At 38.3% G+C, this 25,231-nt stretch overlaps 1 pseudogene; it reads right to left on the bottom strand.

Annotated features, from left to right (window-relative positions):
* Window positions 1–7,449: 7,449 nt before the first annotated feature.
* On the bottom strand, window positions 7,450–8,776 carry LOC101537053 (histone H3.1-like; annotated as a pseudogene).
* Between the last annotated feature and the right edge of the window lie 16,455 nt (window positions 8,777–25,231).

Below are 25,231 nucleotides of genomic sequence, written 5' to 3'. Positions count from 1 at the left end.
TTCACTAAGCCTGTTTCAGAGTTAAGCATCATAGAAGCAAAAACTGTATTGGGTAAAGACTGTTTTAGAAAACTTCAGTGTTGCACTATGAAACAAGCATGGGAGCATTTTATTAATTCATTCATATATTTGGCAAATATAATCTGAGCATATACCTATAGCAGATACTGTTACAGTTTCTGGGCCAATGGGTAGTGATCTATACTTTAAAGAAAACCAAATAAGGTGACAAAGATATCTCAGGGATTATTCTAGCTAAGGTCCTGGGAGTAGACAAAGTGGAGAAGAACATAGGATTTATAGCGACAACTACCCAGTTAATTAAAAAAAGGAAAGCAGATAAATCAAGCAATGCAATGTAGGACTGAGAGATATTGCTGACTATACGAGGATGAGAATCCATGTGTCTTCCAAATTTTAGTCAATGCTTGCTAAAAATTCATTGGATAATCATGCAAAGAGAGGATCCAGAGGAAAGTGGCTATTTGGCAAGCCCAAAATATTCGGGAAGTTTGAATGATGCATAAGGTTTCTATGTGAGATCAGTGGGGTAGGGTAGGGTGGAAATAGGGAGTTATAAGACACCGTGGAGAACTGGAATGCTGGGTTTAGCAGTTTTTCTTCATTTCCTAGGCAACAGGAAAATTGTGCTTGAATATGTATTTGATTCGCAGTGCAAAATAAGACTATTGAATCTCTCTTTATTTTTCTCATTCATCATCTAACTCATTCAACCTTTTATGAACCACCTGAGATACGACAGGTGCTTCCATAAGAGTTGTCCACCAGCTCTTATGGGTAGTGATGGTACTTTAAAGAAAAATTAGTGGAACAAAACAAATATCTATAATTTCAATTGAAAAAGAGAAACACTTCTCCTCTCCCTCAAGTCCCTCCTCCTCCCTTCCTTCTCCTGAGTTTGAAGTCTGTACACCGTAGTAATCAATATTCTGAATTCAGCGTAGGTAGGGTCTATCCAGCTGAAGTTAATGCAAACTAATCTTTAAAGGATAGATAATACGTGCTCACCCTCAAAAGCATTCAAAAGCTGGTAACTGACACTTATCTCCACAAAGATCATGGTCGAGGATACAAAGTTGAGCAATTTGAGGAGTATGAGAACTCTCAAAAGTGCACAGGGATGCTGGGGAATCACTAGTTATTCTTGACATACCTTCCAGAAGATTCAATGCAAGGCCCAATTTCGGTGCTGTGTGGCCCTGTGCTGCCAGGGATCAGTGGTCACCCTAGAGGTACTTGTGGGCCACTAGGACCTCAGCTGTGAATTTTCAGAAGTTCCTGTGGTTTCAGGGCTGTCTAATCTCTGATAGACACAATTTTATTCTGTCATTTATGTGATTCTTCATGGTGGCCTTGATATATTTTCAGTATATTTTGTTTTGCCTAAATTCATGCCCCATTATTCCCTTATGAAATCTACTCTTACTTACCCCTCAAGACCTAACTCTAAGATTATCTCTGCTTGAAAACTCATCTCAACAATAGTAATTATTTTCCTTCTTATACACAAATAGTTCATTGAATGTTCTTATCGTAGATAGCTACCAAGCTAACAGTTCTGCTACATTTCTCTATTTCTGCCTTCTAAATTTGGGCCACCCTGAATTCTAAACTGAAAATTTTGTTAAATACAGTGTACCTACCCTATTTGAGAGTAGATTGAGTAAATGAATGATTGAATGATTTAAAAATGCCCCCTAAAAGTCATGAAATCATTTCTGCATTTTTAATATTAATTATGTTTGGTATAGGAATTATTAAATAAATCACAGACATGGATAATACTTTGCTACTAGTTTTGACTACTAATAATGTTAATTTATTAATTCTGTGCCTGGCCCAAGATAAATATTTCCTTAATGAATATTCATTCGATAAAAAAAATGCCTTATTTTGCCAATTACTTTAAAAAAGCTTGTTTTTCTTCTCTAGTAAAGCACTAACTACTCTACAAGAAATGTACAATGTTTAGAAATAACTAGTTTCAAAATCCTATCATTTGGGCTGAAAATACCTATGCTATTCATTTTTTTCCCCAATAACATTGACTTTATTTCTTCCTGTTAGCCTTTTGTTGTTTTATTGATTTGTCTCAGCCTACTCTGATGCTTTCACATCCTCCATCCGCTCCTCAGGTTTCTTTGTTTGCTCATGTTTCTAATCTAATCATAAATCCAGTAAGCAAAGGTTTCAGCTGATATTGCTCTCAGGCTCCTTTGGCCATAGGATACATGTAATTGATAATAGGTTCAAGATTATATGACTAAAAGAAGCAGTTTACGTCTGCAATTGCAGATACAGTCATTTAAACTCAACGGTATATAACAGGGAATAACAGAAATATTTCTAAGTATAGTTACCTTGTTATAAAGCAAGTAAAGAAATTTCAGTACAGACTTGTTATCTAGGTTCATTCCTGGAGCATGACACACAGCTAAAGAGAATTTGAAACTACTGTGATAAAGTAATTATCACCAAAATTGGATATTGTGAAACTGAGCAGTACTGTCCTCATACGAAACTTAAGAAACTGAAATTCACAGACGTTGCCAATTGCCTGAACTACAAGTAAGACAAAATATGAAATTTCACTTAAACTTATCATTAAATACATCAACATACTGCAGAATAAACTATTGAATTCACATAAGACCTCAGATTTGAGGTCTAGGCAACTATGCAGTTATGCCCAAATAATGATGTCGATTTAAAATGTCAACACTAGTGGGATAGATATGACAGGATACATGAGGATCCTGTTACTTCTCACCCCAGCAGTTCTTGAGCAGTGTGAATCTTTCCCACTGGGATCAAGATTATTTTTGTCATGGAGAGACAGAGCAAAGAAAAAGCCACTTGCCTAAACATGGCCAACTCTGGTTTGATTTCTGGCAACCATATGGTCCCATGGGCAGTGCCAGGAGTGATCCCTGAACATAGAGCCAAGAATAAGCCCTGAACTTAGTTGGTGTGTTCCCAACAACTTCCAAACACAAACAAACAGGATTATTATTATATTATATTGACAAATAAGATGATTTTTTGTCAGATTGCAGCCTTATTTATTTCTACCATGGCTGTTTGAGACATTTGGGTGTCCCATCTCCTGAGATCTAAGATCTATGATTGAAGATGTAAGATCTATGACATTACAAAACTCTGCATGAAGCAAAATCAAAGCAGCAATGAGCTCACATCATGATGAATATGAACATCAAAGAAATCTGCTTTTCTAAAAGGGGAATTTCATTTAAAAATTTTTCTAATTTAATCTAGAATAGCAGAAAGAAGAGACAAATTCACTGCATACTCTTTACTCTATTTTATAAAATAATTTACGCTCCTAGAAAGATTACCATACTTGCCATATCTCAGATTGAATTGACCTTCAAATTTTTCACTTCTAGATTAGACAGCCTCAGTTTTATTAGTTATTTATGATTGTTGACTTAAAATTATAAACCAAAAATCACAGAAATGAGAATTATTGAAAACAAATTTGTACTGAAAGCACTTTCTTGGTGACAATGGGGCATGGCCCTAAAACAAATCAAAACAAATTTATATTTCCCTAAATTTTGTTTAAACAAATTGAATCAAAATGGTAAACCATTAAAAACATATGAACAGATACTGCTTTCATTGTAAACATAGAAAAATGAAATAAAGAGGAGCTTCTGTTACATTTAAATGTTCCATTGATGATCAAAACTTAGTGAATAATTTCTAAAGTATGTGTATTTAGCTCTAAATGCTCTATATTTTTCCTTTGACCTATAATATAGTTTCCATGGAGATGCAACTGCTTCTTTTTGTTACATTAGTTAGAAAAATAACCGTGTTCCTTTCCCTTAGATGTTAATCAGATGTATATTAATAAAAAATACTGCACATTTTATTTGTCAAAATATGAAAGTACATTAAGCTTAAGAAAAAAACATGTTAATTACTGATTTCCTATATTCAACTCAATCCAAATTATGTTGACCAGGAATTAAAAAAGATAATGGTGGTTTTCAGTCTTTCAAAGAAGTAAAAATTGCCTGATAGGGAATGATGATGGTCTTCTACTTTAGTGTGTATTCCTTTCATCTCTTAGGTTCTGTGAAGCCATACTTAATTTAAAGTTTAATATCTTTTTCTGTTCCCATACACAGCAGATGGCCCAGGCAACTACCTCCTACTATATAATTCCTTAGTGACATTTATTATTCATCAGAAAGGAAGTTAGAAAACACTATCTTTCCAATTCCTGGCCTGCTTAATCAAATTGATTAAAGAAAATATACTGTAGAGAGTAAAGGAATATACTTAAACCCATAAATGCATAATAAAATTAAACCTAGTGCCACACATTGAGGCCACTCCTCCTGACTGCTCTTTAGTCACACATAAAATTCAGTGGCAAATGTAACTCACAAGAAACAAATAGGCCGTTTATAATTGGGTTGTTCCAGAGATACTTTGCTTTGAACCATAGGCATCTGTCCAGGCTGAAGAAATTAGGCTCTTAAAGTCACCGATTCATGTCTCCAACTACAGGTCTTATTTATAGAGTAGAAAAAAATGACTTAAATGTTATGTTTATTTGCATATGGAACTATAATCATACTATCATATCTAACATAAAAATTACAGCTATATCATAAGAGTGAATGCCAGGGAAAAAGGCTATTTCTGTATTGGAAGAAGGAAAGAACACACAGAAGCCATAAGTTGATGACAATAATGAAAAGGGAAAAAAAATCCCCAAAAAATCCTTTATTCTTAATGGCTAAAATTATAGGAACTTTGGTTCACTGCCAAGATTGAAAGAAATTCTGGTTTCAGACTAAGCTATATTTAATATTAACATAATATCATCAATGCTCACGTGTTTTCCCTCAACCTTCATTTCCTGATTGTTTCTACTTTCAGGTAGTGTTCTTGTCAAGATAACTTGAGAATAGCAACAACGTGGAAGTCTTATTTATTTGGCAACTCCAAAAGAATATTTGTAGGTCCTCTACTCGCTCCAGCAAAAACAGTTGTGATTGCCTTTGACTGGATAAACTATTTTCATGTCTATTTTTCTGAATCAATGATCAAAACTAGGAGGACTGGTTAATCTGATTAGAGTAAGTTTGAATCACATGCTGAGCTTTGAAATTCAAGGGAGAGTTACCATGTTTCCAAATTAATTTGCTTCAGATTGCTTTTCTTCTGACTCACAGGCAAGTTAACAGCCTGTTGTTAAATTCCAAACAATGGGAAAATTTCTAATACTTTTTTTTTCTGCTCTTCATATATAATTATTCAATTCTGGGAGGAGAACATATTTTATATAATTAATCCTTTTAAGTGTATATATTCTGGTTTATATTTTATCCTGTACTATGATCTATCTCATTGAATGCTTCATATATATCCTCTACAAAAATATGTATTCTGCTATTACTGAGTGGACTGTATCATAAATGTTTGTCTAAAATTTTAATAGTTTCATTAATCTGTAGTATATTTACCTATTTTTATTTTTGTGGTCAATAACTGTGTCTGGATGATGTCCAATTTTTTCATTTTCCTCTTCTAGCTCTGTTGTGTTATTTGATACACATTTAGAGGTGTTGTGTACCTTTTATAGAAATGACCCATTCTTCATTACATCTTTCTTTGTGCTGTGCATATTTCTGTTTTGAACGTTATTTGACTCATACTAAGATAGCCATTTCACACAACATTTGAAATACATGGAGGGGATGTGATATACAAGCCAACCAATCTTGTCTAACAAAGCATTAACACAGAGGATTAATTTGCAACAACTTAGTAAACCCCCAGAAAAGGACTTCATATCCCTATGGTGAGAAGCAAAAACTCACAAATTTTCTTCTATGGATATATTTTTAAATTACTCCATTAATCAGTTAGTGGTAACAAGCAAATAAAAATCAATTATTATGAGCCTGCTATGGGGACAGGCTTGAGGGGTGGCTGGGAAAGATGGAAAGAATGGTAGAGGGAAGGTTAGTGTGGTGGTATGAGCTTGGTGTTTGAATATGAATGTTGTCTGTAATCAATGATTATGAGTAGCTTTGTAAACCATGGTGTTTAAATATAGTGGGTATAGAAAGATACACACATCTGTCACCCAGGCTTTCTTATTGTGGTTTCAATGTCATTTCTTTATTACTTCAACTTTTAGCCTATTGATTTATTTTTAAAATGAAGTTTGTTTTTTGGTATAATCAGTATATAGTTGGGGCTTACTTTTTCATTCGACCTGATAATAATATCTGATTTCAATTCAGTGTCTTTGTACCACATGCATTACAAGATATTTTTGTTTGTTTTGTTTTGGGGCCATACTAGTGCCACTAATGACTTACTCCTGGCTCTACACTCAGGGAACACTTCTGGACAGGACCCGGGGGATTACATATGGTGCCTGAGATTGAACTCAGGTTGGTAATCAAAAAAGAAGAACCCAGTATTATAGGGGTCCAAGATCATAAGTCAAGTGGTGGAGCATGTACGGGCTGAGTTTCATCCTCTGCATCACATAAACTCCTGAGTACCAAAAGTTGAGTTTTTAGGAGTTGCTTGAGGAACCTGAAGACTTCTGGTAAAAGTTCTAATAAAAATTATGCATTTGGCTCGCCACCGAGATGTGATCCTGGAGGCCGAACATGTGTGGCCTCTCTGCAGCTGCACGAGCATGACTCCAGAGGCCAGCTAAACTACTTTTGGCATGGGCAGCTCCTTGCAGAATGTCTGTAGACTGAGAACTAAGCTGCGGCCCCATGCCTGCCCAGGAGGGGAAAGGTAATTCTCTCTCTCATCTTTTTCCTTGCCCCAGGTGAAGGGCGTGGCGACCGCCATATTATGAGGACCACAAATGAGAGTTACAAGCTTGCAATGATCCAATATCTGGAAGAAATTTCCCTGGACTTAGTTGCTAAAATACAGAAATCCAAAACCCTGAGGCCACAACTGTGGCTGCGTGACCTCATATCTCTTCACAACAAGTCTGAGTCTAGTGGGGAACTCCTAACAATAATAGTGAGGATTTTGTTGAAATATTGAATGTAACCAAAGTAAAGAGAAAGTAAAGTAAAATTTATCAGTTACGGGGTATGGGAGCGGGTTGGGAGGTATACATTTTTTTTTTTGGTTGTGGAATATGGGCACTGGTGAAGGGATGGTTGTTTTAGCATTGTATAACTGAGACTTAAACCTGAAAGCATTGTAATTTTCCACATGGTGATTCAATAAAATAAAAACATATGCATTTAATTTATTAGTTAAATTAACCAAGTTTCATAAGCATGGAGTGTATGGTAATTGCAGCACTGTAGCACTGTAGCGCTGTCATCCCGTTAATCATAGATTTACTCGAGCTGGCTCCAGTAGCGTCTCCATTTGTACCAGCCCTGAAATTTTAGCATCTTACATTTTATGCCCTCTCTCCGCGGATGCTGCATGCCATCTGGATGTCCTTGGGCATAATGGTGACCGAGTGGCGTGGATGGTGCAAAAGTTGGTGTCCTCGAAGAGCCCCACCAGGTCGGCCTCGCACGCCTCCTGCAGCACCAGCGCCGTGAGGGCCGAGCCCTGGGAGCGCAGGTCGGTGGTGAAGTACTGTGCAATTTGCGCACCAGCTACTAGAACGGCAGCGTGCGGATGGGCAGCTCGTGGACTCCTGGTAGCAGCAAATCTCGCGCAGCCCACGGTGCCCGGCGGGCAGCGGTGCGGCTTCTTCGCGCCGCAGTGGCTGGCACGCTCTTGCAGGCCTCCTTGGTGGCCAGTTTGGGGGGCGCCTTCGGCCCGTTTACTTAAGTCCTCTTAGTACGAGCACTCTCGGTCTTCCCAACTCATCTGGAGACTCCTTCGGGGTGAGGGAAACGAGACCCATTTTTGCTACTGTTGTGGGCATATTTACCATCCATACTATGGTCATTATATTAAGATAAATGTTACTTTGAACATGTTGAATGTAAAAATAGTATTTGGAAATTTTTTAGAGAAAGGAATGCAATAAGTCCATGGGAGATGAATTAATGAATGAAGGTTTTTTTTAAAAAAAAAGATTAGAAGCAATATATCGGAGAGGAGTTCTGGTCCATGCCATGCCTGCTCCTGACCCCAGTTCTCTGACTGACATCAGATTCGACCATGTCTCCCCTATCAACATCACTAGGTGTACTTCTGGAGAGTTCTAAGTATTTCCAGGGTGCCCCTGATGGTAACAGCATAGCAAGGCTTGAGCAATACCACATCCTTAGATTATAGCATTCAATCTCAAGCCAGGCTGACCAAGAATCACAAATGGACCTGGTCCCCCTAAGCCACATGTGGACACCCCCTGCCTACTTTCATATTCAAATGTAAATTACTTCAAAATATTAAAAAAAATAAAAGGCAGATTTTCATGCCTTGTACCATACTCTTGTATCACGGAGGATAAACATCACATGAGCTGTTACTTATGATACAGGCCAGCTATGGTTCCATTACTAATGTTCAACAAACCATCTTTAAATGCCGTATAAGTCCTTAATTTTCTTGATAATTTCTCCCAACTTTAGATGCTCTTCCTCCCATACCACAGAAACTCAAGCCCCCTACCCTAGTCCTCACTTTTACTTACTTTTTATGTACATTTTATGAATTTGCCTGAATTCTGTCCAATGCCAGTCAATTCATCTTTGATTTTGACATAGATGGCTTTGTCATTTTTATTTTCTGGCTTGCTCCCTTTCCAGGCTGTTGACATCTCATAATTGCATTGTTGTGGCACTTACGCAGTTGAGGTTTGTGCATTGTGGTCTTAGAAACTATGAGATTGTGGCTTCCACATTTTAAAATGCCTCCATCCATGCCTTTAGAGCTATATCCCTGAAACTTCACTCTATCTAGAATTTATCTGTTAGAGTCTTCCTAAATCATGAATGCAATTAAGGAGGAGAAATAAATTGAAACAGATGGTGCAGTTATGCCATGTTTCCTGAAGGAAGCGAAAAGATACAGAATTTCAACCCCTCCCTAGAAAGCAATATTGACAGCAGAAAAGTCTCTATCATTCTCCTCCTTTCTATATTTCCATTATTTATTTTATTGTTTCCTTTTTTCTTTGAGGTGCCATGATTTACAATAGTAGTAAAGATAGTTGGATGCATATTTGGTTCCAACTCCATGTCCACTAGCACAGTGCCCACTTCTCTCCATGAATGTCCCCCCAAACCCTTCCTAAAGCTCCTTCATTACTCCCGGCTTAAGCTCAGTTCTATAGACCAACTCTCCAGTTTTCTTGTAATTCACTCTTTTCTATTCTCTTACTCAGAATATGTTTTTTCTCAGAAATTGCTTTATATTTTTTAAATTTAGAATTTGCCCCCCTTTTGTTTTGATTTGTTGGGGTCCTGGCCAGTCGACCCCAGCACACTGGAGTATGATCCCCCAAAGTCACCAGACAAAGTCCCTATAGGGGAGGGAGCGTGAAGGAGAGAAGCCTCTGCCCCGCCCTTCCCTCATAGCGGACTGCAGCTGCCTCAGAGAAATCTAACCACGCTAGGGGGGAAAGCTGGTGGTCAATCAGCAATCCGTTTATTAGCTCTCAGTGGTTTTTATACATATATTTCAGGCATCTCCCCCCTCAGGGTCCCATGTATCAGCTCAGGCAAATGGTAACTGTTACGACCCTCATCTTCACCAGAGTGCCTGTGTGTGGTGTGGAGTACTGGAGAAAGCCCTTGGGCCCCTGTTAACAGGGGCGGCTCTTGCTTTTGTGGGCAGAGGGTTTGGTCAAAGTCTCAGACTGGCTGCTGAGACCCCAACATTGATTAACTTTTATTTTCAAAGCCTTATGGTGTGAAAGGAGAGTTGATATGATTTATATCTTCTTTATTTTATGGTGGTATATTTTGTGGCTCAGTATATGGTTTATCATTAAGAATGTCCTATGTGCACTAGAGGATAGTGTGTATGAAACTTTTAGGGTGATGAAGAGCTTTGGATATATCTAGTAGGCCCATCTCTTCCACTTCTTTTTCAAAGTTAGTGTTTACTTGTTGAGTAAAAATTAGTTGATCTATCCAGCAGCAATAAAGGAAAGTTAAAATAAGCTACTATTGTGTTGCTGTCAATATCTTCCATCAAATCCATTAGCAGTTAAATATTTTGATAGTGCATCAATGACAGAGTGTGCATTCTCCTTGATATATTATCATACTAGATAAATATTGGAGTTTCTTCACCATGTTCATCTCTTATTCTTCAGCTATCCTAATCACTTTTATATTATTCCTCTTAAACTCATTCCATAATTCTCTAGCGTGCCATTCATTGTTTTCAGAATTTTTCCATAAGATTCATAATATAATACTTTTTTGTTTGAGTATTCCTTGACATTAAGAAATGACTATTCCTTAGGACTAGCGAGACTATAGATCACGTATGGCACTTGCACTTTTGTCCAGGGCATCCATATTTGGCCCAGGACATTACACATAGTCCCTTAAGCACTACCAAGGGGTGATTCCTAAGTACAAAGCCAGGAGTAATTCCTAAACACCACTGGATGTGTCTCTAAAACCAAAAGACAAAATAGGAAAAAAAAAATAAGACCATTCTTGTTCCTTATAACTAACGGTTTCTAATTTGAAGTCTATGCTGTCCAATGGAAGTATGGCTATCCTAGTATTTTTTAAATAAAGTTTTGCTTATAAGATTGTTTTCCAGCTGTTGGCTTTGCATTTGTGTTTATCCTTACTATTCAGATCTCTCTCTCTCCCACACACACACCTCTCTCTCTCTTGTTTTTGGGCCAACCCAGCAGTGCTTGGAACTTATTCCTGATTCTGTACTCAGGGATCACTCCTCGAAGGGCTCAGGGAATCATATGAAGTGACGGGTACTGAACCCAGGTCAACTGTGTACCAGGCAAGGTCACTACCTGCTATATTATGCTATGGCCTCCATATGTGTCTCTTGTAGGCAGAAGAAAGTTGGGTTTAGATTTCTGATACATCTTGTCACTTTGTGACTCTTGATTGATAAAGTCAGGCCATTCACATAGAGTGAGCGCATTGTTATAAAGGATGTTAACACCACCAATCTGTATAAGTTGTGCATGTTTGGTAGACCTTTTTCTTAAAAATAAAAATTTTTTTACGTGTCTTGAAAAATTTCTCTTTCAAGCTATGAACTTCTTAAATTGGTGATTGTCCTTGAAGTTCTACAATTCCTTCAAATCTTAATGCAGCTGGTAAAATATTGAAAGTGGATAGAGGAATAAAAAACTCATTTTATTTGAACTTTTCTATTTTTTTAAAGTATATTGTACCATTCTCTACAGGCTGTAGAGTTCCATTTGATAGATTGACTTTGAATCTTATGGGAGCTCCTTTGTATGCAAGTTCCTTCTAGTTCCTTCTTTGATCTTGCTGCTTTCAATATTCTATCTCTGTCTTTGTCTTTTTTGTTATTCTGATTACAATATGTCTGGTGTTTTTCTTTTCTATTTGGGTCTATTTTTGCCTTGCTCTTTGAGTCTCATAAAGCTGGATCCTGCACTTCATAACTCTGGGAAGTTCTTATGTATAATTTCTTTGACTAGAGGTTCTTTATCATATTCACCTCTGTTTCCTCAGGGACTTCAATCAGGGACTTCAAACTTTTATATTGTTCCTCTTAAACTCATCCATTAATTTTCTAGTGTGCTATTCATTTATTTTCAGACTTTGTCCATCTTCATTTGCTTTCTACAGTAATTTTCCATCTCATCCTGGAGCTCACTGATCTTTTCCTCAACTTCTGTTTTCTACTACCAAGTAGTAGAAAAGGCCTTCCACTTACTTGATTCATCAACCATACTCTGCCACTTCTAACTGTAGTTTTATCATTTCTGTTCTTAATTTCTTGTTTGTTATTGAAGTGTGACGTCCTTTCTTTGAGTTATTTTAATATTTCAATATGGTGTCATGATAACCTCCTACAGGTTACAGAGCTGGCTGGAACTGGTGGAATCTCTCATGTCATTATTTTTCTCATTGACCCTGGTGGAATTCTACATGACTTACCCACTGTGTTTTCTGTGTTCTGTTTAGTTTACCCCACTGGGAGTTCTCTTAGGGACTAGACTGAGAGCTGTTCTTTTACTTCCTTTCTGGTTCTCACCCAGAAATAGCAGGTGTACCTGTGTGATGCCCAGCCCGCACAGCAGGTAGGGTGTTTGCCTTGCACATGGCCAACCCGGGTTCGAATTCTCTGCCCGTCTTGGAGAGCCCAGCAAGCTACTGAGAGTAGCCCACATGGTAGAGCCTGACAAGCTACCAGTGGCATATTCGATATGAAAAAAAAAAAAAACAGTAACATCAAGGCTCACAATGGAGACGTTACTAGTGCCCATTTGAGCAAATCAATGAGCAACGGGATGACAATGACAGCGACAGTGACCTGTGTGATGAGTAGAGTTTTCCCGTGGCTCAGAGTATAAGCACCAAGGATGTGAATGAGGAAGGAGAGGATCTGAGATGTGTATGTGGGTATGCTGAAATGGCAGAGATCGGTAATGGAGGCTGCCAAGACAATGATGGAAGGGAAAAGAATCATCTCCCTGTTCCAGAAAACTTCTGGGCCTGGCAGCCAGCCGGGAGGGTAACCTCACCTGCAAAGTTATCAAGCAAGTCTAGGATGCAGGGGTGGTCCTGCTCTATTTTCTCATCCTTCACAAGGGCTTGAAATCTGAAAATTCATTGCTTTAAGTCTCCAGCTAGTCAAGTTCTGGCTTAGGGTCTGCATGTTAGAGGCACTTACTGGAAATTTAAGAGGAGGAAAAGAGATCAGTTCTGCTCTTGTATGGCAGAAGATGGTGAAATATAAAAGGGCAGTGGGAATGTTTTCCACAGAATCTGAGTGTGAGCTTCTTCAGTTCACCTGCTTATTGTAAGCTTCAGGCACTGTTAGCAGTTAATCTCTCTGCTCCCCCTAGCTCCTGGGGTTCTACAGGATTTCCTGATCTAATAGGCTATCTCTGAGTAATGCTCCCAGAACATTTTCAAATTCTTCCCTGTTTTTAGCTTCTTACTATAGAAATAGTGATTGATTTTTAATGCTTGGCATCTATGGGGCTAGGACATTGATTTCCTTCTTCCTTATTCTTAAATTTGCTATTCATGAATTTGAACTGCATGTCACCATTATCCACATTGCAGTTATGAAATGAATTCATCAATAAATATTTAACATGTATATTTGTGTCTGAATAATTCTCAAAAAAGTTGTGTTCAGCTAATTTGATACTGGCTCCTTTTGTGAAAGACCAACTTATGCATTAAAAGAAATGTATCATCCCTCACTGTTACCTGCTAAATGTGTCTTTGAGCATCCGAGAGCATTGCAACAGCTCAAGGACAGTGAATGGGCATCGTGGACACTTGGGTGGTTGCCAGATGCATTAACTATGTACATCAAAATCATAAACATTAACACTATTGCAACTATGAGTTAAACTATGGTCCTAAAAATTGTCTCTAGCCTCTGGAACCACCCAAGTCATTATTCTAACCTGTACAAATTTACTTACTTTTAAGTAATTTTAAGTAAATCTCAAATATATTTATGCTTCATTTCACTCACAAGGAGACAATGTACAATACATGTATATTTTAAAATACTAGTGTATCATGTCTCCAGGAATGTGTCCCACCTCCGAGAAGCTATCTCTAAAGTCAATAGTGTCAGTGTAGCACAGCCAAATTTGGTCACAATAAGCCCAGCCTGGTTACACTGATCAGCTATTTTCAATTTCATAATTATAATTTGATATTTTAAAATTAAACTCAAATTGGAATTAGATCAGCTGCCATTTCTGCCTACACAATAAGAAAGCATTTACAGATTTCCTCTTTTTGTCCTTTCCTACTTAAAAACCAGTTGGTATCTTTTTTCTTAAAGGTTTTAGCTTAGAGTTATTTGATATTTTTCTTCTGGTTTTGTTGTTGTTCTTGCTGTTCTTTAGGGGGAAATCATATTTTGTCAATACTTTTCTGCTAAAAGAGATCATGGAAGATTTGATTCTGTGAGATGAACCTGTGTCTGAAAGAGTTTGTTTATGAGGAGTGCTTGTGAGACAGGCAGCTAATACCATGGAATTAGCTGCCCAGAACCTCATTCTCAGGCTGTGCTGTGGAGGAGCGCCTCAGGAATCCAGAGGCAGAAGTGATGTGGGAGCTTCAAAGTAACCTAGATCAGTGCAGCCTAGATATTAGCTGGGGCCCCGGATCCTTTAGAGTTTAGGGTCTCCCACTCTAATCAACTCTCAAGAAGTTCAAATTTTCTGGCAGTTCATGGGATCTTCATGGCAAGGCTAACTTTGATTCTAGCCGTGTCTCTGTGGATTCCTATCTTTTACTCTGTCTTGTGGATTCCTTTTGGAGTGCTACAAATACCTCCTCATATGTACAGGGGGATTCACATGCCAAGGCAAGGCAGTTGTTTGTTTGCTTTAGGGGCACACTAAGCTGTGCTCAAGACTCACTCCTGACTCTGAGCTCAATTATCACTTTAGTGGTGCTGGGAATTGAGCCTGGGCCACCTGCTTGCAAGGCAAGCCCCCTACCTGCTGTATTAACTCTCTGGTTTTAATCAATCACTGTATCACTGTATCACTGTTATCCCATTGTTCATCGATTTGCTCGAGCAGGCACCAGTAACATCTCCATTCATCCCTGTCATGTGCTAGTGTAGTCCAATGGTGTATTGGAGGCTCTTTCAAGGTCAGGGGAATGAGGACCGTAGTTGTTACTGTTTTTGGCATATCGAGTATGCCATTGGTAGCTTGCCAGGTTCTACCTTACGGGCGGGATACTCTCTGTGGCTTGCCAGGCTCTCCAAGAGGGATGGAGGCTTTTGGGGCGGCCACTAATGGCCTTTACCGGTATTCAAAGCCTACAGAATGTAAGCTTTTGGTCGACTGGCACGTTGTAATGATCTGCACACTGACAAACATGCACCTGCCTGCATCTCTGGGCAGCACCTGGGACATCTGTGGCCTCAGGTTGATCTCCTTGAAGTTGATGGAGTGCGCATGGAGGTTGTTGAGCAGCTGGCAGAGCAAGACCCTATTGCAGAGTGTCTGTGCCAGGTCAAACACCTGCCCTGAGTTTCAGGTCACCCAGTGGTTGGCTGACAGTACCCCGCAGTGGATGAGCCACTGCATGCACTGCCGCCATGGCTCCATGTCTGACAGTGCTGCGACTTGGCCTGGCTAGGGCAGGCGGCAACACTGCTGCCACCGACATGGTTTCTCCATGCCCTGCCAATGCCATTTTGTCCAAATCTTGCAAAATAGCGAGCGATGCCCAATTGGAATCACACATAGAGTACTAGCAAGGATCACATGTAGAGTTTCATGCCTGGTGCGTTGAGCTGCACTCTGTCTAAGGCGAGATGGTGAGCCAGGTCGGGAGAGCACGAGGGGTTTGGGTGGCACAGGTGCCATCTTGCCTTCATCCCTTTGAACTCCATTAAAATATGGGATAATTATCTTTCTCCATCAATCTCACTTCATGAAGGAGTGAAAGCAAGCTATTGCATTAACTTCTCAGTATTTATCAAAGTATATGCAATAAAAGCTGACAAAACTGAGCAGTTTACAAAAACAAGCATGCATTCCTCACACTACCTAAAAATTGAGTATTGCATTTCAGAGTGCCCCATGTCTCCTCGCTCATGTTTGTTTTATGTGTATGACATCAGTCTACTGATCATGTATAGGTTTCCTATCAAAAGGACCTTCCTCTTTTTATTCTGGTGGAGGCAATTATACAAGAGAGTAACACAGTTCGAATGAAGTATTTCCACGTACATTCTAGGATGCAAAAAGACTAAACACTTCCATTGCTTCTAAAAGATTCTGCTAGAGCATCATACCGGTGCCACTCATATTGCATTGACTGAAAAAGGCACATATATAATTCCAAAGTTGGTGTCTGGGAAATGCATCTTGCAACTTAACTTTGATAAGAGAGAGCAAGGGCCAGACTGTCTTGAACAAAGCTACCACAGTGAGGTAGGATTTCGTATATTTCATTACTTTTTTTGTTTTATATGTATTGTATTTTAAATATGTTGTTTTATTTTTCTTATATAGTTTAAACATATATTAACATTTAAAATTTTCACATTTATACCTAAAGTAAAATTTAAACATAAATTCAAAAATTGCCTTATCATGGGGCTGGAGCAATTGTACAGTAGGTAGGTGCTTGGCTTTCCTGCAGCTGGCCCAATTTAAATATATGGGAAGCTGTATAATCTTCCCAAATCCCACCAGGAGTCATCCCTGAGGTCAGGGATCACTTGAGCACTACCTAGTGTGCCCCCTTCCCCGCAAAAAAATGCAACAAACATCTCATCTTTTTTTTTTTAATTTTTGGGGGACACTCAAAGGTGTTCCTAGAGATCCTCAGCCAACCATGCTGAGTCGTTCAGTGAATGGGCCCAAAGATTCAGAGCCTTGTTGGGGTTCACAACGGCTACACCTAGAAGAGCATTTGGGGCCTCTCCAGTGCTGCATCCAGTAGTGCTTGTGTGGCCATGCCATATCAGGTCTTGAACCTGGGTCCTGGTACATGCAGAGCTTGTTTCCTTACCACTGGCCCCTTATTTTGATTCTCAATGTGTTTTATTTCTTTTTAGAAAAATGCACTTTTATTTGTCTGATTCCTGTATTTTGTTTCTATTTTTGTAATTTACAAAGAGGAAACTTCTTGGGTTCAAAGAGATAATTCAAAATTTATGAATTATCTCGTAACCCTAAGATGAAATTTGTTGTTGCAAAAATTCTAGATGCAGTACAAGTGTGTAGGTACTCCTTCCCATTTATTTGCAACAAGTAAGGGCGAAATAATCCATTTACCAGCAGAGGATGAGAGTGGAGAGGTTGGGGGTCAGATAAAATGAGAAGTTTGAAATAAAATTCTGTTAAAAATAAGCAAAGCAAAAAAAAACTTTAAGTTTTCTGTATGTTCACTTTCTTAAAAAAATATGTATTTAACTATGCATATTATGACTTACTATACTTGGCTTTATATAATAATAGGTCTAATTACAATTTTGCGTACTTGTTATTTTTGCTTCCTTATGTTTGGGAGATACATATAACTATGCTCAGATTTTACCCCTGACTCAGTGCTCAAGGATCACCCTGGCAGACTGAGGGGACCATATGGGTTGCCAGGGATCAAACTCAGGTTGGATACACACAATGCAAACCTCCTACCTGCTATATTAGCCTCTGGCCTCCTGTTTCTTCCATTTATCTAATGATTATTTTACATTGTTGGGTCACAGAAACATAACTTCAGATTCTGGATCTGTTATTATTAGAGTTATCATGATATTTTTGATATGTCTTATTAGACAGTAGATTGGAATCACCACAAAAAGTATTACTAAAAGGAAATGGAAGAAGAAGAAACACAAAATGAAAAAGGATTGAATGGAAAGTCTCACTTTTTGTGAGGGGCGTCTTTCATATCTGGTGATCCTCAAGGGTACTTCCAGCTTGCTCTGCCCACACTGTGCTCCTGGCAGGACTCACTGACCAGGCAGGGTCTTGAGTATCAAACTAAGATCTGCATCCAAAGCAATGGGTGGCTTCTAAGTAAGAAAGGGAGGTTATGATTTTATTGGAAAGAATTAGATGCCCTAATAAATAAGCAAATAAATTGATGCTCTAAAACATTAAGTTTCTCTAAAAATTTAAATCAAATTTGTTGAGAACCTGAGTTATAGGTATGTGGCTTCAAATTGTTGAGATCAAAGCACAACTCAAAAAAATAAAGGAAGATGTAGGATAACAATTGGTTTGTTATTTCTCCTCTGCCACAAGGAGCTTAGGTTTACTGAGTAACACCCATCACGATGCTCCTGAAGCACTCCATTTCCTCGGTATTTATCTTTAATTTCCCTGTGCTCTGCTTTCTCTGTAATCACTCATTTCCCCTAAGCAGTATCTGTGACTTGTAAGTTAAATTTCTCAGGAATCTCTTATTTTGTATCGATAAGTGAAATATTGCTTTGCTCCTTCCCTTATGTCCTCTTGCATAGCTTACTTCAGAACAATGTCATTTTATATAGACACAGGAAGACAGTTGATGCTATGCTTTTGTAATTTGGGAGTTAATGGACTTCAAATAATAGTCACTGCTGAGCATCTGTTTTCTCGACTTAAGCCTCAGTTGCCCTTAGTTTCTAGCACCCAAAAAGCAGGGTCCCGATGAGGGATTGCATGAACCCAGGGCAAGCTGTGAGCTACCCTGGCATCAAAATGGGCCAGGACAAGCACCATAATACTTAACTATAAGTTAAAAGCATGGTCATGGACAAATTTTGTCACAATCCAAAGAATAAAAACTGGGTTAGGGCCCTGCTAGGGTTAGGAAAGGTTAATCTGGCCTAAGCACTGCAGTCTGAGATCTATAGTGAGATGTCTCCAGAAGAGCCACCCTACAAACTTAATGTATCTCTTACTGTGTCCATACAAAATGACTAGAAAGATTATTTAGAAGTAAGTAAATCTAAAATGGTTGTTGAACTAAGGAAAGCAGAAGCATACCCCTAGATGGTATTTAACTCTTGAGTGGATCTCCTGGCTGCAGGAGATCTTTGTCTTATCTTAGAAGAGTTCCCTTGAAGGAAGGGCTTTCATGTTGATCATGCTACCTCACCTGGGTGTAGCTGCTACTCCCAAAGCTTGGAGATTGGGCACTAGACCAAGACTAAGAGATTGAGCATGGAGAGACTAGCATGGGGGACAGGAGGAGACGGGAGTGAGGAGCAGTGTGAGACAGGAATGAGGTGCTTAGTGAGACTGAGATAGGCACTTGGGAGAATGGAATACATGGCAAATGATCACCAACCAGCCTGGTGGCCCTGTTCCCTCCTTCATGCTTCTGTTAGCAATGTCTGCAGACCAGGGTGGGGGAAGCGGCTCATGGCCACTGAATGCACGCGTGCTTGGTGGGCGAGAGAGATCAGGCTGCCGCCTTCTCTTTATTTATTTTGTGAACTTACACAGGAAGTCTTAAGACTACCATAATTAGATTCTGATTTAAATTTGAAAATGGCAAGCAATTTACAATTTACATTAGGGAAGAGATGATTGAAAAGTTCTGGTTGGTTGGAAGAAGTAGTGAAGGATGCTTCAAAGAGCCTGACTGAACCAGCTTATCTAGGCAGGAAGTGTCCAAGAAGCATATTTTTCTGTCCCTGTGGTACCCATTCTCCCTCATCAAACATACCACTTTCCTTTGCTTTTTGTTTTTTGCTTTCTAAGCGAAATTCCAAAATGTAGGCTCTACCAACTATGAATTAGGATAAAAAATTTCCGGGATAAATTTTGGTAGGAATGACTCTTGAAATTAATTTCTTTCTTCAATGTATTTAATAAGTATTAGTCAGACTATCCAGTTTTTCATTCTTTTTCTTTTTCTATATTTTTTGGTGTGGATTGGGGCTGGGAGTTGGGGTTCCTGCCAGCAGTGCTATAGGGCTATTCCCAGGAATCATCTAATGCTGGGGATCAAAAGAGGAATAGGCATAAGAAAAGATCCTAAATGCTTGTATTATTTTTCAAGTCTTAGTTGGTTCTTTTGTTGTTGTTGGTTTTTGTTTTTGTGAGAAAAGCTAAACACTGCCATGAATGTTTGCAGACAACAAGCTAACATTTGGAGAAGTTTCCATTTAAAAGATAATTTCATAGGGGCTGGAGCAATAATGTGAAATAGCACCGCGGGTAGGGCGTTTGCCTTGCACGCGGCCAACCCCGGGTACGATTCCCAGCATCCCATATGGTCCCCTGAGCACAACCAGGGGTAATTCCTGAGTGCAGAGTTAGGAGTGACCCCTGTGCATTGCTGAATGTGACCCAAAAATAAAAATAAATAAATTTTAAAAATAAAGTAGAAGAAATTTTTTAAAAAAGATCATTTTATCTTAATCTGTCTCCATCATTGCCATCTTTTCATCATTTCATCTTCTCTACAAGTAAATCAAAGAGTCATCATCTACCATTAAAGTGGCTAAACAGAGTAATTAAAGGTTATCTTAATATTAACTTTGAAAGGTTAGATGTCGGTTACTCTACTGAATGTTTTAATGTGATGACATAAAGATGTGATATGTGGTTAATAATCTTTATGGATACTGTTGTACAGGCCCAAATATCCATTATTTTAATAGTGATTTTTCCTACTACACAAGCAATTGTTCTAGATAAAGTTTTAACTGAATATATCAAAACTGGCATTTGTTCCATGATCTCAAAATGCCACAGTGTATTCTGAGTTTAAAGAGCTGTAATATTAATTTTAAGCCCCCAGACATATGCTGCTCACCAGAAAATCCAAGAACCTTCCAAGAGTGTGATGGTCACAATGCAAGTAGTAAAATTGTTTTTGTTGCTACTTTTTGCTACTTGATTTTTTTCCTACATGGTTTAAAACATCTGGGGGTGTGTAAGTCATTAGCTGTTTTGGGTGGGTTATGTGGTTTACACAGGCATATTGTATGAGGGGGGGAAAATTAAAGATAAAATTGGAAATGGGGGAATTTCATCCATAAAAGGAAAGCCTTACCGTCATTCCATGGAATGAGCACATTAATAATTTGTAACTTCCCCAACCTCCCCACCGCCCCATCAAGTATTGGCACTAAGCAGAAATGCCAAATGCGATGTTTCATAACCTATTTTTTCCATGAATATTCATTCCTTAGCAGTTGGAGAAAATATTGTCATGTATGTGGAACAAAAAATTACTAAAATAAAAACATCTGGTAAAAATAGGCCAATATGTTAAGATCCAAAGGGAAGCAATTCTACTTATTGTATTCTCCTTTTCTTTGTAAAGTTATATTTTTCAGAAAATTTCCACATATTTAGTATAAGAAGTGCTTAAACTGTTATAATACCTCAATGAAATTATGACTTATGGTGCATTTTCTTGTGGGAAAGCTGCCTGACAACATTGAAGCATCATTTAATGTCTGAAAGGGACTTGAATTCTAAGTAAAGGACTGACAAGAATGGAATTGCTGTTCCTGTGACTCTGCTAAAACTTGCTGAATCCAAATTCAGACATTTATTGATGTCATCTCTCCTCGGGGGTCAATTCAAAATGCATAGATCATGGCTGGTTAAATGCCACTTAATGGAACAAAATGCTGTTTCATAAAATTCAAATGCATCTGTGGACAAAACTCTATAGTAAACGAATGCCTAGAAGATCCATGAATTTTTTTTTTTTAGAAAATAGATTCAAAAATAGAGGTAGTTCATGTGTTAGAATTTATTTGGAATGATTTGTAATTCAATGATATGTTTATCATTAAGTGGTTACTTAAAATTTGACACTGGATAAGTCATGTGCTTATGCCTCTAAAGAATCTTGTGTCTACATGTGGTTTCTGGGACAGGTTCAGCCATATTGGGCCACCAGGATAACCAGAACTAACAAAGCAGCATCCAAAACCAACTTACCAAGTCTGTCATGGCAGAAGAAAGTGCCAAGGTCCCTGTTAACATTTCCAATCCTAGAATAAGCCATGCTAAAGTGGTTCTTTATGTTTTTCTAATGTAGATGATAAGGGATTTCTTTAGTCTTTAACATAATTTGCATTTTAAAGAATCTACTACTTGTATACTATGACACTGATTTATTTTTATTAAGGCAATATTGGCTGACAATATTGGCATCTCCCTATTATCATAACCTCAACCCTTCTTTTAGCACCCTAAGGTTTGTTTTAATTGTACATTGACTGCTCCCTTGCTTTGTTTCTTTATATACCATAGTAAGAGCAAGATCAGCTGATTATACTGTCATCTATTTATATTTAAACGTTAAGGCTTTGATATTTGCTTATATTTACATGTTAAAGTATATTTACATCTTACAATATCATGTTGAAGTACAATGTTACCACACTGCTTCCACCACCAAAGTGCCAATAGCCCTCTACGTCAGGAGGCTGCACATTTTCAGACCCCTATTCCCTCTCCCTTCAGTTCAGTGGTCAGGCCCTATGGATTTGTTTTCATTAGTCATTGTATTTTCCCCTTGTTCTCTTTCTTTATTTATCACAAATGAGATCATCTGGCATTTTGATCCCCTCAAGTTCTTCATGTGATGATATAAAAAAATGTGATGAGTGGCTAATAATCTTCATGCAGAAAGGAAAAATTTATCTTCGCTTTTGTCTGAGCAGTATTCCTTTGTGTATATACATCACTTCTTCTTTATCTACTAATTGTTATGACACACCTGAGCTGTTTCCAGATCTTTTTAATTTATCAGGACAACATTGATTTGCAATAGTATACTTGTAAATGTTTATGTTTTCAGGGTATATTGATATGACCCTTAGCCTGTCATCCAAGGGTCTCTGTCACTCCCCATAGGGTCCTTCATGCCCATATCTTCTCACTATGGTAACTTCAACCCTTCTTTGGCACCTAAAAGTTTGTCTAAATTGTATATTTGCTGTTCCCTTGCTTGCTTTCTTTATATATCATAGTAAGAGTGAGATAAGCTGGTACTATCATCTACTTATATTTAAACATTAAGACTCTGAAATTTGCTAAATACTATATGAGTTTCAATCTGACTTACCTTTCACACAACCATGTAAGTGGTATTAATGATGTCTAGTAATATTGAAATGAGGAACTGTGAAGGTTAATAACATACTAATATACAGAATAAGAATACAGAATAAGAAGTTGTAAAGGCTAGGGTTGAAAATAGATTTGTTAACTTCAATCTTCTTAGTTTGTGACTGATTTGAGGAAAGTTTTATAATATGTGGGCAATAGGTAGAAGAATGTGTTCTGTGAAAGTACTAACACAGTATAATGCCCCCCTGTACAATTTCCCAAAATCTAAAAATCACAACAATATGATAATAGCCTAAACAAGATTCACTAGACAAGCTCATCATTTCCATAGAACATGATCAACTTTAGTATCAATTTTGTTTTTTTTCTTTTTTTCTTTTTTGGATCACACCTGGCGTTGCACAGGGGTTACTCCTGGTGCATGCACTCAGGAATTACTCTTGGCTGTGCTCAGAGGAACCATATGGGTTGCTGGGAATCAAACCCGGGTCGGCCACCGTGCAAGGTAAATGCACTCCTACCCACTGTGCTACCACCTCAGCTCCTTTACTATCAATTTTGATCTATGAAGCTAGTCTATGTTAGATTCAAACTATATAGATTTTATTTATTGTTTATTGTATGCCTGGGTTGGGAGAGCCTGACAAGCTGTATGTATTCATATGCCAAAATCAGTAACAATGGTGGGTCTCATTCCCCTGACCCTGAAAGAGCCTCCAATGCTGCACCATTGGGAAGGATGAGTAAAGAGAGGCTTCTCAAATCTCAGGGCTAGAACGAATGGAGACGTTACTGAGACCACTCCAGAATATCGATGATCAATGGGATGATGATGATGATGGTGATGATGATGATGATTATGATGATGATGATGATGATGATATGCCTGGGAGTATATAACACCTGTACATCTTTAAGAGAGAAAAATGGTCTTCTGTTCTCATTCACAACAGAGTACATAACACTGTATTGGAATTGTGTATGCAGATGTTGATGGGTCTCCTCAAGCATAGATTGATTAGCATGACATTTTCTGGATTTCTTTTATTAACCAGTTGTCTTCAACCCTTTAATTATCTAATTCCTATACAACTTGTGTGTCTCTAAATATGCAGTAAGACAGAATTATTTTGATCCAGTTTGCATGATGTTCATGTTATCTCCAGCTCTAAATTTATGTGATAAAGTCTAATGCCCTGTAGTTAATATTAAGAGGGAGGCCCTCTAGGAGCTGACTAGATCATGACAGTTGATTCCACATAAATGGGATTAATTATTTTATTAAAAAGAACACATACAGTCACAGCTGGTGAGAATATCAACCAATCCAGCCTTTCTGGAAAGCAATATGGACATTCCTTGAAAAATTAGAAATTGAGTTTCCATCTAACTCCAACAATTCCATTTCTTGGATATATATCGAGGGATCAAGAGCAGTGTAGCAAACACATCTGCACGGTTATGCTACTGTAGCACTATTCACAATAGCAAAAATTTGCAAATACCCAAATGCCCAAGAACAGATGACTGGATAAACTATAGCATATATACTAAATGAAATATTACTCTACCTTAAGAAAAGATGAAATCATGGAATTTGCTCCTACCTGGATCAATCTAGAGAGCTCCACACTGAGTGAAATTAGGGAGAAGGTGAGAGACGTACAGAATTATTTGAATAAGAAATGCCCAAAGCCACATGAAAAAGTGCTCTACATTACTAATCATCAGAAAAATGTAAATCAAAACAGCAATTAGATGTCATCTCACACCACAAAAACTGGTGGTGAATATGTTCTTATTCAAAAAGAATAAGAGCAACCAGTGCTGAATACAGGTCTGGGAAGAAAAGAAAATTCATTGTTGGTGGGAATGCGACTGGTCCAGCCATTTTGGAATACAATATGGGTATTCCTCAAAATATTAGAAATTGAGCTTCCATAGGACCCAGCAATATTACTTCTGGGAATACACCCAGGGAACCCAAAAACACTCATCTGTGGGATATAAAAAAAAGCAGGTATAAGATTAATGCAAAAACTAGGACCAGGAAGACTTGTCCATGGATGGAAGCTTGCCAAAGTGAAAGGGCGGAGCAAGGCAGTTAGGATAGAGAAGGAATCAGTATGACAATGATAGCTGGGAATGATCACTGAGGACAACAACTAAGTGCTGGAAATTGGTAAAGGGATGTGCATGATAAAGTGTTAGTATCTATATTGCATATTATAGTGCCCAGAAGAAGAGAGAGAGAGAGAGAGAGAGAGAGAGAGAGAGAGAGAGAGAGAGAGAGAGTGCCTAAGTGCCTGCCATAGAGAGAGGCAGGTGGGGGCTGGGAGAGGGCAGGTGGGGAGGGTGGTGGGAGGGAAACTGAGTGCACTGGCGGTGAGAAATGCATACTGGTGAAGAGATGGGTATTGGAATATCATATGACTGAAACCCAATCATAAGCAACCTTATAACTGTGTATCTCATGGTGATTGAGTTAAAAAATTTTTTCTTTAATTAAATAAAAGTCAATGTTTCAGGAAAAAAAAAAGGGAAATGCCC

Source organism: Sorex araneus, chromosome 5, assembly GCF_027595985.1.
Source record: "Sorex araneus isolate mSorAra2 chromosome 5, mSorAra2.pri, whole genome shotgun sequence".
Taxonomy (NCBI): domain Eukaryota; kingdom Metazoa; phylum Chordata; class Mammalia; order Eulipotyphla; family Soricidae; genus Sorex; species Sorex araneus.
The sequence above is the reverse complement of the archived record's forward strand: the minus strand, read 5'-3'. Positions and strand labels throughout refer to the sequence as shown.